Here is a 21,049-nt window from a genome sequence, read left to right on the forward strand (position 1 = left end):
TATATATGTAGTATATACACAGCATAGATCCTTCCATCCTCGAAAAATACGATTTATAATCGGGCGGAATTTCATCGAGTTCCGGCGATGAAAGCTGTTATTCCCGTGGCCTGTTATAAAGGGGAGGGGGAGAGGGAGAAGGGAACGTACGAGATCGTTCCCCGTTTGTCGATCCCGGAGTCGTTAAACGTATCGAAAACCGAATTTAATCTGGCGGAAAATAGACGGTGGAAATTTGTCCCGAATATCATTTGATACGTATTACGGTCGGTGGCGGGGGGAGGAGGAGGAGGAGGAGGGGGGGGAGGGGAAGGGAAGAGTGGCGACGAATGTTTGCACGAAACTATAACGCGCCCTCTCCCTATTTCTATCCAATTCGCGCGGCAGACTTTATTTTGGCCAAAGCCTCGGGATCGTTGTTTGTTGTTCGCCCCCGTGGTCCCCGCTCTCGGCTTTGTACGATTCGTAAAACTCAAATATTTCTTAAATTTTTCAATATCGTGAAAAATTACCGGCCGGCGATGAGAGAACGAATTTTTTCTTTTTTTTTTTTTTTTTTCTCTCTCGAATCGAGCCGACGATCCGATCTTTTGCGGATGGATGGATTTTTTAATTTGTGGATCGTTACAATTGTTTCAATTATAACGAAACGTATATGAGAATAGGATATAATTGTGTTATTCTCGTATACTCTCTTCGTCTCAGAAATATTCGTTTTTTTATATCATAAGAAGAAAAGCACAAAATATTCGGAGTACAGCGATGTTTGAAAAATAAAGAGGCACGTTTCTATTCAACCTCTTTCGTTAAATAATTCTCTAATTTCTAAGTTTCTAGTTGGAAAAGTATCTTTCAATCGATTTTCTTTTAAATAGATTAAAATTTGAATTCGTACAAGTTTGACTAAACCTTCGTTAAACGATGGAAAATTAACGTTATCCTAAGCACAATTGCAAATCGAAACTTGAACGAGATTCGTTCGAGGCAACAATCGGACAACAGAGCGAAGGAAACGCAATTAATGGCCTTAAACGAACCGATTAACGCGGGATCGCGTTATCGAAGCGGCAATGTTTCACCCCTGCGAAATGGCTCTCGACGCGTATATCAAAGATTCGAATAAACCACCATCTCTGTACAACAATAGTTGGATACACGGCAACAATAAGATTATCTTACGGAGTCGTCGGATACAATGTGTTATCTCGGTGGAAACTGCACCGAGGACCAGGGACACGATAAAGCTATTCCAACAGCGTACGAAATCCGCCGGTGACCGCAACAGGTTCAATGGCGCCACGTAACTCTCTGATCCACGATTGAAATTCGCGCCAACGCCTCGATAAAATTGTCATGAAATGACTCTTTGAACGATCGAGTATCGAATGTTGATGAGAGATCGTTTGATTGAAAACTCTGTACGAGATTATTAGAAATATTGTCTGTCTGTCTATAGTTTAGATGGCGGCCATTTTGGATATGTAAGAGCGTTTTAAACGGTATAGCATTTATGTTACTTCGATATGTGTAATTAACAAAATAATTAATAAACTTTTGTATTAATATTTGTATTATATATAATTTCTAAAAACGGAAGAAAATTTTAATAATGATATTAATATTTTTAAGCAGATAAGATTTCTTTCAAAATTATTATAACGATTCAAATAATTTAATTTTTTTTTTCTTACATTTTATTACATACACAGCGATTTAATGATCACTTGAATTTAATAATATTTGGATCGATCGAAAATATCCTCCTCCTCCTCCTCCCCCAATCACGTATAATTTTGAAAGGTTTTTAAGAGACGCGAAAGAGGAGGAGTATAAGTGAGTGAAACAATATTTGTATCTATCTACCGCGGATGTTGAAATGTTTTCCGACGAAAATATTTTTTTCCGCCCTCAAGCTTTGAAAAATTTCGCAATAACTGCCTCGTGTAACGTGGACCAGTATTCAGGCTCCCTTTACAAAGGACCAAAATCTAATTATTTCGAGCAATTCACTCGGTCCACGAAGTCGAAATCAAATCACTGGAAAACAATCGAATCACGCAAAAAAAAAAAAAAAAAAAAAAAAAAGAAAAAAAGAAAAAAAAGTGGTCGAAAAAAAAAAAAATTACCCCTCCATTGTACTCGACTTTTTCCGTTCCGATTCTTCGCGTGTCCGGGTTATTTTACAACGGTGACCATTTTAAATAGGCTTCCCTGTTTCGATCAAGAAGATTACATCATGTCAACGCCGGCGAAGGTGTCCGGTGTAATTGACGATGCTCTGTTGATAATTCTAGCCGTTGACTGGCCACCGGCCAATCCAATATTTATAAATCTAAATGCGGATGCGCTTAAAATTCAATTTCAACGAAAGAGTCACAGGTGTACCGTCCCGCCACCTTGCCGTTTGTTTGGAACGATGCCGCCGTTTCCAAAAATACACCGTAATGAAATTATATTGTTTCGAGAAGAACAAACAGCCCCTACAACTCTTGCTACGATCTTATCCGGATTATTTTTTCGTTCTGGAAAGATTTTTAATACTTTTTCGTGAAAAATTTAAAAAAATGCAAAATTGAGACAAGAAATCAGATCGATAACGATTGCTTTGTAATTTTTTAATCAATTAAAAGATATTTTAATCGACGAACGTCAAGGTCAAAGATAAGACAAAGATTCGATATTTTCGAAAAATTATTTATTGACACGGTATTGATCTATTAAGTATTGTACAAAATCTTTGGATATTTAAAATAAGAAATATTTGTGAAAATAAGAAAAGATGAAATATGGAATGAAATATCGAGTTACGTAAGATCATCCAAAATGAACGTCATATCTTTAAACTGTAATAAAACACAAGCCATTTCAGATATTTCAATTTATTGAATTTCATAATAAATCTTATTAACGTTCATTTTATGTTAGGATAAAGAAATTTAAAATATCCCAAACAGTTTATGTTTTATTTCAATTTAATGATATTAAGCAATTCCCTCTATCAAAAAAAAAAAAAAAAAAAAAAGATTTAATGAAACGATTTTTGTATCTTACGACGTAAAACTATAAATGATACTTAACCTCGTTCATAATTACGATCGTATCCAGTTAAATTTGTTATAGAAATAATCCTCGACAAGAAATCAATGATATAAATCAAACTGGACACTTTTGCGAAGAAATTGCACAATCTGTTTATCGATAATCTCACGATTTATTTACATTAGATCATCGAGTGTAACATGCGATTACAAGTTACAACATACTCCTGATTACAGATTTTAATCGATCTACGTTCCTTTTCACATTCTTTTTTTTTTTTTTTTCTTCTTTTCTTTCGATCGTTCAAACGACCGAAAGTGCTGCCATCTTATCAGGACCGGTCATCACCTCGATTAATCGTGTTTCATCCCTCGTCAAATATGAATCATTGGCCTCGTTGCGTAATCGTTGAAAAGGTTCTGCCGATTGCGTCAGTTCGAGTGCTCGTGCAATTAATATCGATTACATTGTTTGATTATTGCCGATCATCCATCGAACGAGTATCTCTTGAAGTCGATATTTATGAGATAACGATGATTCTTTTCATCGTTGGATTCAATATAAAAAAGGTTGTTAAATTTTTCAGGTTCGGATAATTTTTATTAGCTCTTATAAGTCTCTTTCAGATTAAATTGCGAAACAATTAAAATTCTCAACGACATACTTCTGAAGGAAAATAAATTAGATAAAGTAGGAAATAAATTTCAAATAAACTTTTCTTTGAAATAATAATTGTTATAATGGAAAAAAAAAAAAAAAAAAGAATAATATAAAAACTCACATCTTACAAATGATAATAAATTTTGAAATAAGTATTATAATTTGTGAAAAAAAAATTTAACTTTAATTATAAACAGTTACTTTTAACATTAATATTATTATTATTATATAATACAAGTAACTAACTATTCTATACAACATATTCAACATATCGAATAACATTTCGATTATATTTGAAAATCGTATCAATTTTGCTCTACTACTAACCATTTGTTTCAATCTATTTCATTTCCTAACGAACAAATGGTACATCGAAAAAATTCCACGAAGCCATCGTTTAAAAAATCATAATCGAGATGATCGAATCTATTATAATCTATTACATAGTCTTACGGTCGAAAAACACTCGGAAACGATTAACAGCGTCCATTATCGTTCGAAAGAAGATCCATGGGAGTGTCGAGACCGATATATCAAGCGACAGAGCCACTTTGCGGGCCAGTATGCGCAGGTATTTCGGCACTTCCGACAGAGTCGTTTGTCAGCATAGAGAGAGAGAGAGACGGAGCCGGTCGATCGGAATAAGCCAATTTTCCAAGCGATTTCTTATCGACCGCGCTGATCGTATCCCATGATCCTGTCGCCACGGACAAGATACAGAATAGACCTATCATCTCATAGGATTTGGTGTTTCGAATTGCAAGAAATGCAAGAAATAGTTTGAGCGTATTTTACAAAGCGTGATTTACAAGGAACTTGTTACTTAATATATTTTTGTACAGTCTTTGGAAAAGTATTTGAAAAGTATCTTTTTTTTATTTGCAATGACATATCTGGGATGATACGATGAAAAACAATCTTTTATAACAGTTATAGATGAAATATATTCGAGGAAAAAAAATATTATTTGTTTTACGAAATATCAATTTTGTTTTCTATTTATACAGTCTCGTGAATATATCAGACGAAACCATAGATCTTTAAAGATGAAGAAAAGTCCACTTTTACCGCTTTTCAAGTTCAATTACTTTATTCGTCAAGTTTTATCTTAAAAAAATATAAAAGAATGGTAACAAGAATGGCAACTACGTAATAATCATCCAAATACCATCGAAAAGTGCTGATCAATCGCCGAGTCTATCCTCCTTCAGAGACTAAATACCCAGTCTGTGCTGGTTCAGCTAGCTCACGTAACATGTTGTCCAAGTGTCGAGCACGTTTTATCGATGATCGTTAAACGATCACCGGCGTGTCTCGCGCCTTCTTCCGCCTCTCGATACGGCGTTCCTCGGCTCCGTCATTTCTTGCTCCACCAAGAGGCTATTTCCAAGCTATTTCTGAATGAAGGTTGAACGTTTGAAACGCGTAATGTCGAAACGCATTGCGCAACAAGTTGCTTGTTTGCTTGTTTGTGAGGCCGGAATGAAAAAAATGGTACTTCGTAGCGGGCAGTTTAAGTGCGAGTTTAAGTTTAGAATATTAAACGATGCGATTAGAAAGATTGATGTCGAACGGACGAATCTCTGATCGTCGGCAGTGTGACTACCGGCAGTTGCACAAGTTTTTTAGTGTCCCGATAAACGTAATAAAATGAACCTTCCTAATAGGTTTACGATAACGTCGCTTGCCATAAAGTCCAGCCATCTGTTTCTTACACCACCACCACCACCACCACCACCATCATCATCACATCATCATCTTGGCTTGGGACCATATTGGCGGACGAATACTATGTCGGTTCAAACATTCTCAAACATTCGTTTTCGTTTCGATTAATCTTTATGTAAATAATAATCAAAAGCTTGCAAAGTGTTATTCAATTATACAGCGTGTAAAATAATATTACTTGTAGAATATTTATAGCAATGGGATAACGAGTAAATATTACTACTCGTTTTGAGATTCAATGTTGCAGCAAATATCCATCGATCAATTTAGACTTTTGAGAATCTTTCGAAGGGAAGATAAGAAATTTTATGGTAAAAGGTGTACGGTACGGATATAGATATTAACATAAGCAGGATTGGTTCTGGCCCATTAATCAGCCAGAACCGTGCTATATAAATCTTATTATCGGTCTAAAAATAGAAATTATTATCATCAATTAGAAATACCGTTGCCAATAATACAGATTACGAGTAGATTTATAAACTCAACTTTAGCTACGAAAAACTACTTCATTTTTCACTTAACGAAAATAGAAAAAATTAAAAGTAAAACATATGTTCACTCGGAATAAATTTCAATAATGCTTAATTGTCTCCAATCCAACGAAATCGATAAAAGTCAATAATTTTTTAACTAATTATTTCTATCCCTTAAAGTTAGCACTATTAATTAATCAAAGATCGAATCTCGAGTTTCAACATTCAAGAGGATCCTCAATCTTCCTTAATCCGGATTACTTTACTTATCCAAAATACCTAAATATCCTAAAACATAAATATAAGAACGCGAATCCAATGTTTAATAAAAAAAAAAATACTTTCAAATACTTTGCTTTTGTCAAAGATTAAGAGATCGAGAAGACCTCGTTTAACAGATTTTTATATCTTTTATTCAGAATTCTCTAAATTTCGCGGTCAGTTTCGCCGCATCCAATCAAGGGAGAGATTTAATTAAGTTTGATCGACGTTGAAGACGAAATGGGGGCGGGCGTGTCCCAGCCCTGTGGGCTTCTTCCCACGACTCCTGTAAGAAGTTTCAATATATCGGCCGAAATGATAAGACTTTAGTGGGCCGTAAATCATCTCGTATCTAAGTGGCCGGAGCGAGGGGGATTTCTCGAGGAGGAATGGCCGGTTGTTCCGGCTCGGCCGAGGGCATTAATGAATTTCCATAATGGCGCGATAACAGTGTACACAGTGAGCCATTAATACGCACTCGCGAGATCTTTACGGGCGTTTTACGCTTCTCGTAAAACTGGCTCGCTCGCAATTTGTCCCTCCGCCCCTCCCCGCGAAACTAGCACCGGTGAACTAGCTTATTCCTTCGATGGACTCCTCGGCCATTTTCTCGTCGATCGTCGATGGAGCACCGATTTTTTTTTTTTATATATATTTATGGAAATCGTTAAACAAAAACAGAACTCTATCTATTCAAGTTCCATTTCTGATTCCGTTCAATGAAAATTTGATAAACGTTCGCTGTTTAATGATGAGATTGTTTGGGGAATTTTTATTTAAAATTAATTAGATTAAAAGTTTCTCTTTCATTTCTTTTTTTTGTAAGTAAATGTTTATCTTCTTGAAATTTTCATAAGATTTACAGGTTTTTTAGAATAGTGATTGGAGGAGGATAAGATATATACGTATTTTAATGATATAATATTAATTTTCAAATATTATTAGTTGGTAAATTTCATAAAGGAACCATTAAAACTCAGAAAACCATTAACACTCTTGGAGAGCTAAATGAATAATCTAATGTTAATGAAATAATAAACCAGATTGCAGCATCTACTCAACTTTACTCCTCTCGTAAATATTGTAAATATTGTCATTCAGAATAATTATGATAAAAAATTAAAGAAATAACAATTAATTGGAAAGAATCACAAAGACATGGAGTGCCACACGATAATTCATATAACAAAAACTCAAGTTTAAAATGATCATTTATGCGATCAAAATTTAATTTATATAAATAAACGGAGTTCCAATATGAATGAAATAATGAAAAAAATATTTTAATCCATTTCAACGATCCCTTTCTCTCAAAGATTTTCGTATAATAATGGAATATTCTAACAAAGTGTCGCAAATATTCTTTCACGGTGAAGAAAATCACTATTCATGGATGGAAGCAGTTAAAAGCATAGAGAGTCCCAAGGAATCGGATTACGAGAAGGCAAGGGAGAAATGGGACTTCCACTTCGTTGCTCGTGAATAGTTCCAGAGGCAAGGGCCTTAAGGTCCTCTTCTCAGACTCGATGAAAAAACAACAAAGCGTCTGCGTGCTCACAATAGTGAGCCTTAGGGCCCCGTTTCTCTATTTGCGTTTACAATAAAGGAACAGAGAGCCCATGAAACGTGCGAGGGTGACCAGAACGAACTCGACATTCCCGGATCTCAAGAAAATCTTTTATTTTTCTTATTCAACACAAATACACGCGTTCGATTATAAATGGATTGTGTAGAGAAAAAGAAAGATAAATTGTACTTTTTTTTTTTTTTTTTTTCTAAAAATGAAATAAAATTTTTTCAATCGAAATATTGCATACATTTATTTCATTCATTTCTTTTGACAAAATCTTTTATCATTTATAAATAATGCAATTATTATCAATATTCTTGATGTCCACTTTATAATAGTCAAACTGCTTCTCATAAAACTTTTTAATGGAATAAAATAAGTGTATTTTATTTTTAAAGATTTATCACATATATCGGAGCAATAATAAAATTGATAATATTATAATTAATTTTAAATAAAAATTTAACGTAGCAAGTATAAAATATTTAATATATAATAAATCTTTGATATTTCTTTTTTATTGCAATGTATATAAGTAAAGCATAAGCCTTCACCTAATTAACTATCGAAATCTTTATTTTAATATTTTCCACGCGAATAATTACGAATAGGAATAATTGGCTCACGAATTGAATCACCGATCTAAATGATCACGTAATAAAATCAATTAATCAATCTTGCAAATCATTTTTCTATCTAATTTCAAGCAAGTGTTTCAATTAATCTTCCAACGGGCTCCAATAACTTTTGCAATGTAATGATAAATCTAGATGAATAAACCAGTTTCGGGAACTGGTGTTATCGATTCAAGGTCGACGACCTCGAAATCCAAAAATTCACACGATCAAACACGTTCCAACATATTTGGAGAAAACCACTCACCGAGCCCAAGCATTTAGTCATCTCGTCCTCGAAAGAGGAGGATATACACTCTACAAGATTCAAGAACCTCGGCAACCCACGTTCATGCCGGCTTACGTAACCAACACCGAGCCGAGAAACTTTTTCTTTAAATCAATTTCAGCGGCAGCCTCTCCTCGTAAAACCCACGCGCGGCCAGGTTTCCTCCTCTGGTTCTAATTGAGACCAGCGACAGGTAACGATACGAAGAAGAAACCTGGCGAGCAAGGAATGAAGAGGTAAACGGCACGAAAATGGGCAAACAAGAAGCCATCCCCTCGTTTTCGCCCTCCCCTGAACCTCATTGCCGGCAATGACTAGCAGATATAACACGTTCCAGTCCGTAGAATTGTTTAGGAAGGATAGTCACTGGACAAACGACCGCAACGGATACGACGTACGATCGTTATTGCGACATGGAGCACGATGACGACGGGGAACAACAGATCTCGGTGTCCACTTATGGTGGACCGTGATCAGTTAAGGACGAGAGATCGTGGCATTGTTCGATGAATCCTTCTTTTTTCGAGTAAAATCGATAGGTTTCTTCATTTCTTTCGAATGCTTCTTTCATTTTTAGAATACAACTTCTTCTCATAATGGAAATAAGAAAATAGTCTATATTAGTGATATAAAATTAAGAACCTGATGCTTGCCAACCATTCTTAACGAATGGAAACCTATCGAAGAGCAGATATTTTTAACTTTAAAAAAATATAGATTTTCTTTAAGTAAATTAAAAATTAAAAAGCATATAACATTGAGCACACACACACTACACAGTACTATACAAAAATTAAAAAAAAGAATCCTCTAACATCCATCCTAATAAAACCGAACGTGAAGGCATTGCTAAATAAATTTCTATATCCATTAGCATCGGAGACAGAAACCGCTGTTACACGCCCGTAGTATTTCAGCGCGTTTCCGGGAAGAAGAGCGGGAAAAAACTAAAAAAAAAAAAGCCGGAAACAAAGCTCATTTTTGCAAAAAAAAGAAAAAGGGAGACGACAGAATCGGTGAAATCCACGCCGAGGGATCGTTTGCTTTCATTTAACCGCGGATTCTCCTCCTGTTTTTTTCGCGGGCGCGTCATATCTAACATTTATCAGGTGGACAACGCTCGTTCTAGCCTCGTCAAGATCCATTTGCGGGGATCCAGGATGCACACGAGCATTACCGTGTCGCGATGTCAAATACTAACGGCGGTGAGGCGAGTGGTGTCATTACCGGACCTCATAGCGCCTGGCCATCGCATCTCGCCATCCACCTCCCCCCCCCCCCCCCTTCGTGGCCGTATTTCTCCGTTGCGGAACACGGAACACCGTTGCGTACACCGACGACGCAAACAGGTTGATAGATCTTGATGGAGCACCAACTCCCTTCGTCCACGGCCCTCTATGCTAAATACCGGCGTCGCAATTAGACGCGCGGTGTAATTCAATTATGGCGGAAATAAATGTTGCGTAGGGCTTGAGCACGAGGTTATTGCTCGATGTTTCTTTTCTTTTCTGTTTTTTTTTTTTTTTTTTTTTTTTTAGAGAAGATTTCGAGAATAATTAATTGTGGTGGAGTGGAAGAGATGCAATATACGATTGTAACGCGTTGTGCGTGATTCAATTATGATGATTTTTTTAGGTATTTTGAAATGGAAAAGATATATATGTGTATACGCTATAATTTCAATAAATCTTTAGATTAGTTTTAGAAATGAGAGGGAGTTGAATTTTTTAGTTGATTTTAGAAGATAATGATTATTGGGATTCAAATAGATATTTTGAGAAATTGTAGCAAGCGTTAGAAGCAAGATACTTTGTAATATGATTTCAATCGATGATGACAATTAAATAAAGATCTTTCAAAAAGTGATTTTTCTAATTAAAAGCAACGAGAATCAGAATTTGAAATATTATTATACGTAAAATTGTTAGTTTTATGAAACGTGTAAAAAAGTAGATGGAAAGTTTTAGTAGAGTTTCGCATATACACGATTCTTTCAAAATATGGACAAACTTACCCTCGAGAGCAGTCGACTCAGTATTTGCGAATTCCTAGATCCCAGCCATCTAAGTCACATGCAGCAGTCGAAAAATTGGTTCGTACTTGCATATGGGGGATAAGAAAGGTAGAATCAGGACCTAAAGAGAATAACACAATCTTTGGTGAGGACATGCCTTGTCATATTATACAAATCAATTAATTATTTCATTCTAAATTAATCATCAATCGCTTTCATCAATTATTTCAATTACTACCCTTTTCTTCAAAATTTATATTTTTCTTATTCATAAAGAATTCGATTCGATTGAAAAACATTGCATTCTACCACCACCACCAGTCAACAATAGCATGATACTGCATTAAATTTAGTATTTAAATTTATATTAATATTACTTTAATAAATAATAATTTGAATTTTTATTCATTTATTAATTATAATAGTTATAGTAAGTGTAGCTTTTTTAACATTATTGGAACGTAAAATTTTAGGGTATATTCAAGATCTTAAACTTGTTGTCAATATTGTATTATATATCTTCCTCCCTCCTAGATCGCAAAAGAAAGCCAGCCACAACCTATCACAATCGTCGAACACTTCCGGCAAACAAGTGTTCCCCTCCCCGCCCCTCAACTTGCTATTAATTCTCGTTCCGCGAATACACGGATGTTAACAGCCACAGCCACGAGGATCGTGATTGGCGCCGGCGTGGGTATCCCCTTAGAAACGAGTAAAGTAAAGGGGAGAAAGGAGGATGACGTAGAAGAGAAAAAAGAAGAAAGGAGGGAAAAAAGAAGCTTAAAAAAAAAAAGAAGAAGGAAACGAGAGACGAGAAGGCGAAGAAGAAGAAGAAGAAGAAGAAGAAGACGAAGGAGGAAGAGGAGAAGGGTCGGTAAGGGGGCTAAGACGTTGTCCTGCCAACAGGTGGTAGCAACCTCACACTACCGGCTCCCGCTGCTTCAGCTCAACCCCTTTTTCACCCTCCGTGGCAGCAACCACGACGATAACCCGCGGCGACACCCGATAAAACGGGCCGTAGAGAGGGTTGAAGGTCTTCTACGATGCCGGGATAAGTGGGTCGTGGTCGGGGAACGGAAAAGAAAAACACCGGAGGGATTATCGGCCGTGGATACGCCATCCTCCACCCTCTCTCTCTCTTCTTCCAACGGCGCGCCCCTTTAACGAAAGAAACTTGCTCTTTGCAGGCGGCGGCAGCACGTGCGCTTGCTACGAGACGACGCTCTGCTTACGATTCTCGGCCAGGACTCTCTTTCTCTCACTTTCTCTTTCAATCTCTCATATATATATATATATGTCTTTCTCTCTCTCTCTCTCTCTCTCTGTCGACGGTACGCTTCCACGAGCGGGATGCTCGAGTGGCCCGTATTTTGCGAGTGGCGTGGATTTTGCGGTCTCCCGGGTAAAGGACAACCAACCCCCTCTATGTACCACCTTCCCGGCTCCTTCCTTCCTGGATTGTTGGCCCACGGCGTGCTGTCACGTCGCGACGCTCGGCCAAAGGGAATTACTCGAATGGGGGAATGGAAACTCGAAGTCGATTTTTATTCGTTTGTTTACGGATATCTCGATATTAAATTTGTGGTAAATTTTAATATGTAAAAAGTAAAAGGGTTAATTCTTTAATTTCTATTTAAGTATAGGTTATATATAACAGAAGATGTAAGACGATATTGATTTTGAAAGTTTGCATATGTTCTTGATACATGTTAATAAATTTATAAAATGTTTGTTATTATTTTAAAATTTTGATCGAACTATTCTGTTAAATATATTTTCACATTTAATACGTATTCCAAGTAATTAACTGCAGATTGACAATAAGAAAAGTTTCGTGGAACAATGCGAGGTGGATAAAAGTTTACGAATTCTTTTCTTTAGAACGAGAGATCCGATAATTTTGTTTCTCAACGTCCGCGGTAATTTTAACGAAGACGCCATTAAGAGGGAAAGACGAGCCGATGGAAAAGATTCGGTCGTCTCAAAGGAAAATCTTAACGAGCGGGAACAATGAACCCATGTGAATTATTACTGGGCACAAAGCGGCCCGTGTTTTCACCGTTTAATAAAACGCGGAATGAATTAAGGGAACGACCACCTTCCGTCTTACCTTCCCTTCCTTTTTTTTTTTTTTGCTATAATCGAGAATGTCCTTCCCTCAGACCAATTACTCGATAACGAGAGCATTTTAAACGTGTCCTCTGTCTATCCCTCGATCGCTGTATATTTCGTTTCAGCAGCAACAAACGTTTCGTTCGGCTTGATTCAAAAGCTGGATTCCGTTTGGAGGGATCATCGAAATCCGGAAGTGTGTTTAAACTTTCGAGAGCAAAAGGGATGCCGTTAATCGAAATCTGATTTCACCCGATACACGTCCAATCGATGTCGAACGACACGGAATTTCCGCAAGATTTGCCAATACAAATTTGTCCCTTTACTATTGACAAGAATCTATCGCCACAGGATCGAATATTGGTGGTAACAATACGCGTGTATGAATATTCGATGGGTTATTCGCACACATGGGTGGAATAAAATTAGGGAATTCCTTTTTTTTACTACTACTACTAGTAATGAATATAAAAAGTTGTCGCCTCTCATAGAAATGTTTGACAAATGTGAAACAAATAAATTACTCGGCAAATTATTATTCTCGTTTAATTTTTTTTTCCAACAATGTTTGGATAAGTTAACTTAAGTTCAAGTAATTTGCACATTTGTATTTGTAGATATAGATTTTACGTATTTCATTTTAATATATATCAGAAAAATACGTTTTAAAAATTCTTATGATATTTCAATTGCTTCTTGCGAATTGAATTAAGAGTAAGTTTTTATCATTAAAGAATAATCATAGAATTTTTTATTTCTTCGTTTTTTAAATAATGTATATTTTATTTTAGATATTTTATTTATTTTTTTTTTTCACGTCACGTTTCTTATATCCTTGTATATTTAAATTTTTAATAAATGTTATAAATACCCTAATATATATATATATTACGATTTAATTCGTCCTATTAAAAGAATTAAAAACAATTTCTAATTTTAACTCGTTAACAATGAACAATTTAATGCCAAACAGGAAGTAGAATCTAAAATATCTTAAGTGGAACGATCTAATTCGCTTTTCGCCAATTAAATCTACGCCGAACAAACATAAATACAAGGACAAGATGCAATTCTGTTTGAAAATCAGATCAGCTCATGAATAATTTAACGCTAAACAAGAATAGAATCTAAAATGTCTTAAGTGATATAATTTTTTTAATTAAATTCATAACGATCCTTGCCAATTAAATTTATGCAAAGAAAGCATAAATATCAGAGATACGATCGGATTTGAAAATCGGATCCTGAAACTCGACTCATGAATAATTTATATCCAAACAGGAAGTAGAACTTTTAAAATATTTTAAGTGATACAATTTATCCAATTTACGTTTTTCAAATTTATAACGATTCCCGCCAATTAAATCTACGTGAAACAAGTACAAATAAAGTCAGAGATACAATCATGTTTTTGAAAATTGAGAAAAATTTGTGAAAGTAGAACCTGAGTGCAGAGGCGATTTTAAATATTTTCGTGCCGTAAAAAAAAGTATTCTTATAATAATAAAAGCCTTAAAAAGAAGAAAAAAAAGAGTCTTGTTAAACTAGACTTCAATACGAATGTATCCGATTATAAATTCTCTAAAAGTTGGCTAATGAACAACAATTTTGAAATATTGGCTTTCGTAATGAAAAACCTGAGAGTAAAGTAATTAAAATTATTTCTCCATCTATACTTATATATTTTGCAGAAGAAATGAAATTATCATAACACAGAAATATATATTGCAATACAATAAACTCTCGTACTCAACTTTTGAAATTCACAGAGACGTTTCATCGTGTTAACAAGTAAAACATAGAAAACAAAATTTGAAAATAATCGAACAATAATCCATCTGAAACACTCGCGTTATACGAAAAAAATTTTCATTTCGCAACTGTGCAAGTAATATTACATAAAGTGAAAGATCAACGATACCTGGTTCGAAACTTTTTATATACTTGTTCAAACGCTTGCAAACCTGTTATCTCCATCGTCGATAAAGCCAATCCTGCGTAAATACACAATTTATCCAATCCCTTTTAAATTCATAATTAAATCCGAAGCAAGCACGAAATTTGATTCGGGAAAATCTGCGCGGGAAACGAACGACCGAGTTGAACAAAATCGGCAGAAAGGACGAGAACAGGGCCAGCTTTCAGATCGCAAAACTAAACAACGCGAACGATAGATTCGATTTGTTCGAGGGAACGTTTTCCATTCTACGTGTTCCAGCTCCCCCCCCTCCCCCTCTCTTCCTTTTTTAAGGGGAGGACAAAGGCCCGTTTGTTGGGCCCCCAGGTCTCACAAAGGGTTCCATTGCAGCCATGCGGCCGCATGAAACGAGGTCTGTAAGACCTCTCTCCTCCCACTCCCACCTCCCTTTTCCACGAACGCCGTGGATTCTTCTCTGGTAATAAGAATTTGCTACATTGATGCTCGGCTCAAGAGTTATATTGTGTTTCTTAACATTGTTATCGCGGTGCCCGTGAAATCGTGAGAAATTGTATCGAACGACTCGCCCTTCACGCGCCATTCAACTTTTATTATTTTAGCCTCTAGGATAAATTCCTGTTGAAGAGGAGGGGGGATAAAAGCGCGTAACTACGAAGGGATGGATTAACCTATTCGCGACGAATACGCCACTTTCTCGCCTGATGGGTGGGTGTTTTTTTAGATACGCGTTAATATGCACTGGGTGGATTAGGTGGAAGGATTAATTCCAGAGGCTAAAAAGTAATAAACGAAAGTATATTGGAGAATTTCAGTATTGGGGAAATTATTTATCGTGCTCAAGTTTTGCGTTAAGTTACGCGTTGTATTCGAATTGCTCATAATTTATTAAATGAGCGTTAATCGATATTTTTGTACACCAATTTTTGCGTTTGTTTCGATCTGTGATGGAATCGAACAAATTTTCAAACATGTCGACTGTGTGCGTGTACCTTAATTAATCGTTCGTGAATGGTATTCGTGCAACAAACACAATGGTATACCGATATTAGGAGAATTATTCGATGCCTTTTTCGGTTTCGCGTTTGCATCGAGCAAAAGAACTCGAACATATTTAAATCGGATAACAGTGCAGGAATTTCGAGTTACAATAACAGGAATAAATATTGAGATAATAAAAATCCTCAGCGAGCACAATTTTATTTTCTCCATTTCCCAATTTTTATAACTTTCAATTATCATAACTTAGCATAACAAACTCGATATCATTCGTTCGTTCCAAAATGCAAAATAAAAATTTTATTTCCAATTCTCCCGCTCGGTTGTTTTACAATCCAAATTTGTTAAAAATGCAAGGTTATCGAAAGATTGCGAGAGATCATTTCCTTTCCAAAAGCGGAGAATAAAATAAGAATAAATACAGAAGGTCCCGCGAGAGGGGGAGGGAGGGATCGATACGGGGAATCTCTTCTCCCCGAGAGAGAAGAATTCTGTTCGAGGAATTCGATGTAAAGGATAAAATTGACGGGTAAATTTCGAGTAAACAAGGATTCCCGCTTTTCTCGCGAACGCTTTACGTGCGTGGAATGACGTGTGCGCGCGCGGCCGTGAGCCGCCACTCGGTTCCCGGGTCGAGTTCAAGGGTTTTGAGGTGAAAACGGGACCGTGATTCCAGGCACAAACTGGATCGACGGGTTCCTGACTTGACGAAGCCCTCGACCTGCGACCTCCGCCTCCGTGGAAGAGGTCGGGATGAAGTTGCAGGATCGTATATCGCCGGTTCACTTGCAGTAGACCCTAAACCCCTTTTCACCCGCCCCTTTGTTTCCCCTTTTCTCCAACACTCCCTCCTCCGTGTATCGATCCTCGTGGACCACTTTATACGGGATGGCGATTTCGAGAATTCCTTCTTCCACTTATCCTCCTCAACATGGGATTCGTTACCTTTCCTCAAATATTTATCATCCCTATATCGTCTTTAAATCTTGGCCATAACTCGTAAAACATTCTTCTTATACAATGTTACTTTTTGTCTCTAATGGATATATTTACATACATAAAACTGTGAAGAAACGAGATCGAAATTAATTATAAAATTAATCGAACGTACGATCAGAGACATAGTCTTCAAAAACTGTTGGAGTCCCAGTTTCTAGGAATTGTTGGCGATAACTCCGCAACAGTTAAGCGGATACTTTCCATGTCCTTTGACCTGGACAGATTCGACTGGAATGAACAGCACGAAACTCCCCTCCCTGGGCAGAGTGACTGAGCAAAGGCGAGTAAGTCGAGAAACCCGCGGGGACTCGGAGCGATCCGCTTCCTCCGGGGAGCCACGCGAAACAAGAAACAAGAGAAAAGATTAAGAAGGCGATGAAGTTCTTCCACACTGGCCGACGAGAGGAAGACAACTACTGGGTCGATACGGGTCGCGAAGAAAAACGTCGGATAGGTTGGGAATCGATAATAAGCGAAGTTGAAAAACGCAAGCCTCTAATAACTCGTCCACACTGTCGTTTTGGAACATCGACCTTGAGAGCGAGAAAAAGAAAAGAAACGAAGGCAAGAAGAAGATCAAAGAAGAAAGAGAATGAAGAATGGAAGAAGAACTCTTTCTCTCCGAAAGGAAAATTCGCAAGCTTCTCCCCATTTCGGGGCTGACGATCCAGGAGAGTGGTTCTCCCCGCAAGAAGGACGGACAGATCCAAATTGAAATGTAATGTACACCCCTCCAGCACCCCCTCACCCTTCGATCGGCCAATCCTCTCTTCCTCTTTCTCTTCCCTCCAGCTCGGCCAAAGATGCCTCGTTGTTCCAGGCGAGGGAAAGAGCCTCCCTCTCTCACTCCCTCTCTTCGGTATAAGTGTAGGTGATTTACTGCTTCGGGCTTAATGGAAGCTGTTTACTGCTAATTAAAACGAAGCCCCGCTTTATACTGTGTGTATCTATGCTCGCCTGTCTATGTATGTATGTACGCGTGTTGTATATAAGCGCGCCGAAAACCGATTCCATGGAATCGTGTCGCTCTGGCTACCTACTTCCAGACTTCTCGTCTACGAATTGCTGCTGCTGGTTGATGGCGGAGGAGGGGTGGGATGGGGTGGCTCTTCTCGCGATGAGTGTGCACAGAGTGAAACTGTTTGGCGGTGGATATCGTGTACTCGCGATTGGAGTGGCTCGCTCGCGTGAACGAAGAGGGTTTCGAAGAATGTTTGGGTTATTTGCACCGATTACTGTGCTCTTCGCTTCCCTTCTTATGCGCCAAAAATGCCGACAAATCGAGGATGATGAATTTATATACGTAAAAGTATTTTGAAACTGATGATTTTTTTTAATTTTGTTGTAAATTCGATAATTATGTATTTTTGTTTTCTTACGAAGATCAAGTAATTCAGATCAATTTTATTTCTACTATTGTGTAGGAGGAAGATCTTTTAGTAGATTATAATATATTTACTTCGTAGTAAGTTTCTTTTTTGGTTGGAGATTATAAATTAAATTGTAATAATGCTTTGAACAAAATAAAACAAAAAAAAAAAAAAACGGATGAAATTAATTTTCTGGTTTGCCATCAGAGTGTGTAAATGCTTACTCATCATTACTCGTAAATACTCGTCGTAGATGAAAAGAAAAAAGGTAAGGATTCTTTTCGATCTTACCAATTACCATTTCCAAAGCGCCATCATTTCAATCCAGACGCACTCGTCCCCCTCCATCGACGAGCATTCCACGTATCGAGTCCATTTCCGCTACCTTTCGTAACAAACGTCGTAGGAAAGTGGACTCGATCTCCGCGGATGGAACGCGAAAAGAACAATTAACCGTTCCCTCCAATTACCACAATCACCGATCTTGTTTTATTCATAAAGGTTCCCTCGCATAAAATCTCCCCTACCATTACTTATCCTTTCTCCTCCTCCCCCCCCCTCCCCCCCAGTCCAGAAAAGGACGGTTCCTCGGTCGGTTGAATGGTAAAACAGACCCAGGACACCTCGAGAAAAGAAAAAACGGCGTCGTATTCGTCCGTATTCTTCGTCGTCGAGGCCAGCCTCTGCCTACGTTCCACGATAATTACTATTCTTGTCGAGGAGGGGGGGGGGGGGGCAAAGAACGGACGTTTCAAAGGGCTTGACACGCGTCAATCCCTCTTCGTGGAACGGTAAACAATCGCGTTCGAGGAGCAAAGTTACTCCAATTAGCAGCGGGGGTATACCGAATAATGCAAGGCTCTCCGTATTTATAACGCGGTAATCCTCTCTCTCTCTCTCTCTCTCTTTTCCGTGGAGTTGCTGGTCTCTCTAGGCGATCCAATAAGAGGCGAACCTACCCGCCGTTTCGCCCGCTCTTCCCAATTAAACAGCGCCACGCTGCAATGAGCTCGCATACTGCGTATACCGATATCAATTACCGGTGCCAAGTGACACGGCGGCGGAAGGAGGACGATTAAAAGACGAAAGAAAATCGTGGAACAAGCGGGAGGGGAGGAAGGAAGAATGGAGGAGGGGGAGGGAAAAAAGAAGGAAGGGAAGGGAACGTCGGGTAATGAGAGAGAGATGCTTGTACGGGCTTAACGAAGGGGTGGTGTAGCGGTGTTGTTGTGTGCGCCTCTGCTTGGAGATTTCGGAGTTCAAGGACATCTGATTGTATATCGAGTTTTTTTTTAGTAAATCGAGTGGAAGTAAATGGAAATCACTAATGGTTTCTTTATTTTTTTCGTTAATTTTATTCGTTGTATTTGTAATTTAAGATACGATGGTAGATACGATTAAATTGAGTGATTAGAATCTAGCGTGATGATTGTTGAAATTAATTTATATTTGAATTTTTTATTTTTAAGTAGGAAAGCTGAAGATATATTTATATTTATATTGTATTTTATTGATAAAGAATTAAGTTGAACTGGCGTTATTATATATTGCATTTGATCTCTATCGAATAATAAAATTTTCGATTACGATACGAGATAAGAAAGTATAATATTCGTGCACTCGGTCGAGAAAGAAATGCTAACAGGTTGATCGTAACGAGAGATTAATCGGGATTGTACGCTCATATAATAATAAAATTAACATGCGTATAAATCTTTAAAATGTAAATCTTCTTCCGATTTTATAATTTCAAAATATTGTTCGTTGCAATCAATATCATATCCTTACATTGATAAATTTCCCAAGATAATGAAATTCTAATTATTTTTTGAATTAAATTAAATTTTATGGGACGCGTCAGTGAACATTTTCATCGAAAATCCAGTAATAATCTTCGAAATTAATTCTAAGCTATCTCTATCCATCAACTTCTTCTAGGCAAGAGAACAAATATTCATTATCCTTCTGTTTGAACTAGCTTAAACAGAACCTGCATACTTTGCACATTAAGGATTAAATATCAACAAATCAACACGAGAGGGGAAATAGAATAATTTTCAACCAATAGAAAAATATTATATAAATTTCAAAATATATTTTCTCAAAATCGATCAAATTTCTCAAGCCTCTCCTCGGATCTTTCACGATCGAGATTATCTATAAGAACACGGAGGGGGAAAGAAAGAAAAGAGGGGGAAAAATCAAGAAAATCAAGAAAAGGGAATCGTTCGATCGACAAAGAGCTTAATGGAAGCGTATCCATCGCGGTCCACGATCGGTCATTTAATTTCTTAAGTGGCAGCGGGGCAAACATTAGCCCCTCGGCTCAGAAGGCAAGGGGATACCTTATGAGGTCAATGCAAGGAAAGAAACGAAAATCCTTACAAGGTTCCAACGTTGGAACCGTGTTCAAGGTATTCCTCGAGTCGAGCACTGGAAATGGAGCTTTTATACGAAAGTACTCCATATCACTTTATTTAAGATTTACCCTCTCGCTCGCCCCTTTCAACCCCCAACAAGACTCGTCCATTTCGTTGCGACCCATCTCGCCCCTCAACGGCCCGCCTCTATCCGCCTCGTTCTGCCATTCTTAAGCCCGATCCTCGCCTGTTCGAGCGTCCTTCTGTATCGACGTCTCTCTCCTCTCCTCTCCTCCCTCTTGTCCACAAACTTCACTCCTCCAACCACCCGCCGCCAACCTCCTCTCCTCTCTGCCTTTCGAAACGTCTTGTTTGTTTATTCCACTCAGCCTCCTTAACATGATCTGTCTGCTTGGCATTCCACCTTGCCCGTCCCGAGAGGAGCGTTTTGCAAATTGAAGAAACACTTCCGCCGATCGATTCGATACGCGATTCGCGATTATAATCGCGTCCAGCTGTTTCCTCGAGAGCCTCGAGCACTCTATCCAATTGTTCCGTAAAGGAGATCAGATCTTTCAAAAGAGGTGACTTCTTTCGTAATTACATCTCTTAGTTTTTGTTT

At 37.6% G+C, this 21,049-nt stretch overlaps 1 protein-coding gene across 2 annotated transcripts in view; it reads right to left on the reverse strand.

The window, feature by feature from the left end:
• LOC100872944 (uncharacterized) overlaps nucleotides 1-21,049 on the reverse strand; it is a 191,334-nt gene that overhangs the window by 133,864 nt on the left and 36,421 nt on the right. The window contains exon 2 of one of the 2 annotated variants that reach the window (XM_012493284.3): nucleotides 10,652-10,772. The exons of the other annotated variant lie outside the window; for it this stretch is intronic. The gene's annotated coding sequence lies outside the window, so the exon portion shown is untranslated. The remainder of the gene's footprint in view (nucleotides 1-10,651; nucleotides 10,773-21,049) is intronic. 2 annotated transcript variants of the gene reach the window in all.

The sequence above is a fragment of the Apis florea genome, unplaced genomic scaffold (assembly GCF_048593485.1).
Source record: "Apis florea isolate Af1SG1 unplaced genomic scaffold, ASM4859348v1 contig_3326_pilon, whole genome shotgun sequence".
NCBI lineage: Eukaryota > Metazoa > Arthropoda > Insecta > Hymenoptera > Apidae > Apis > Apis florea.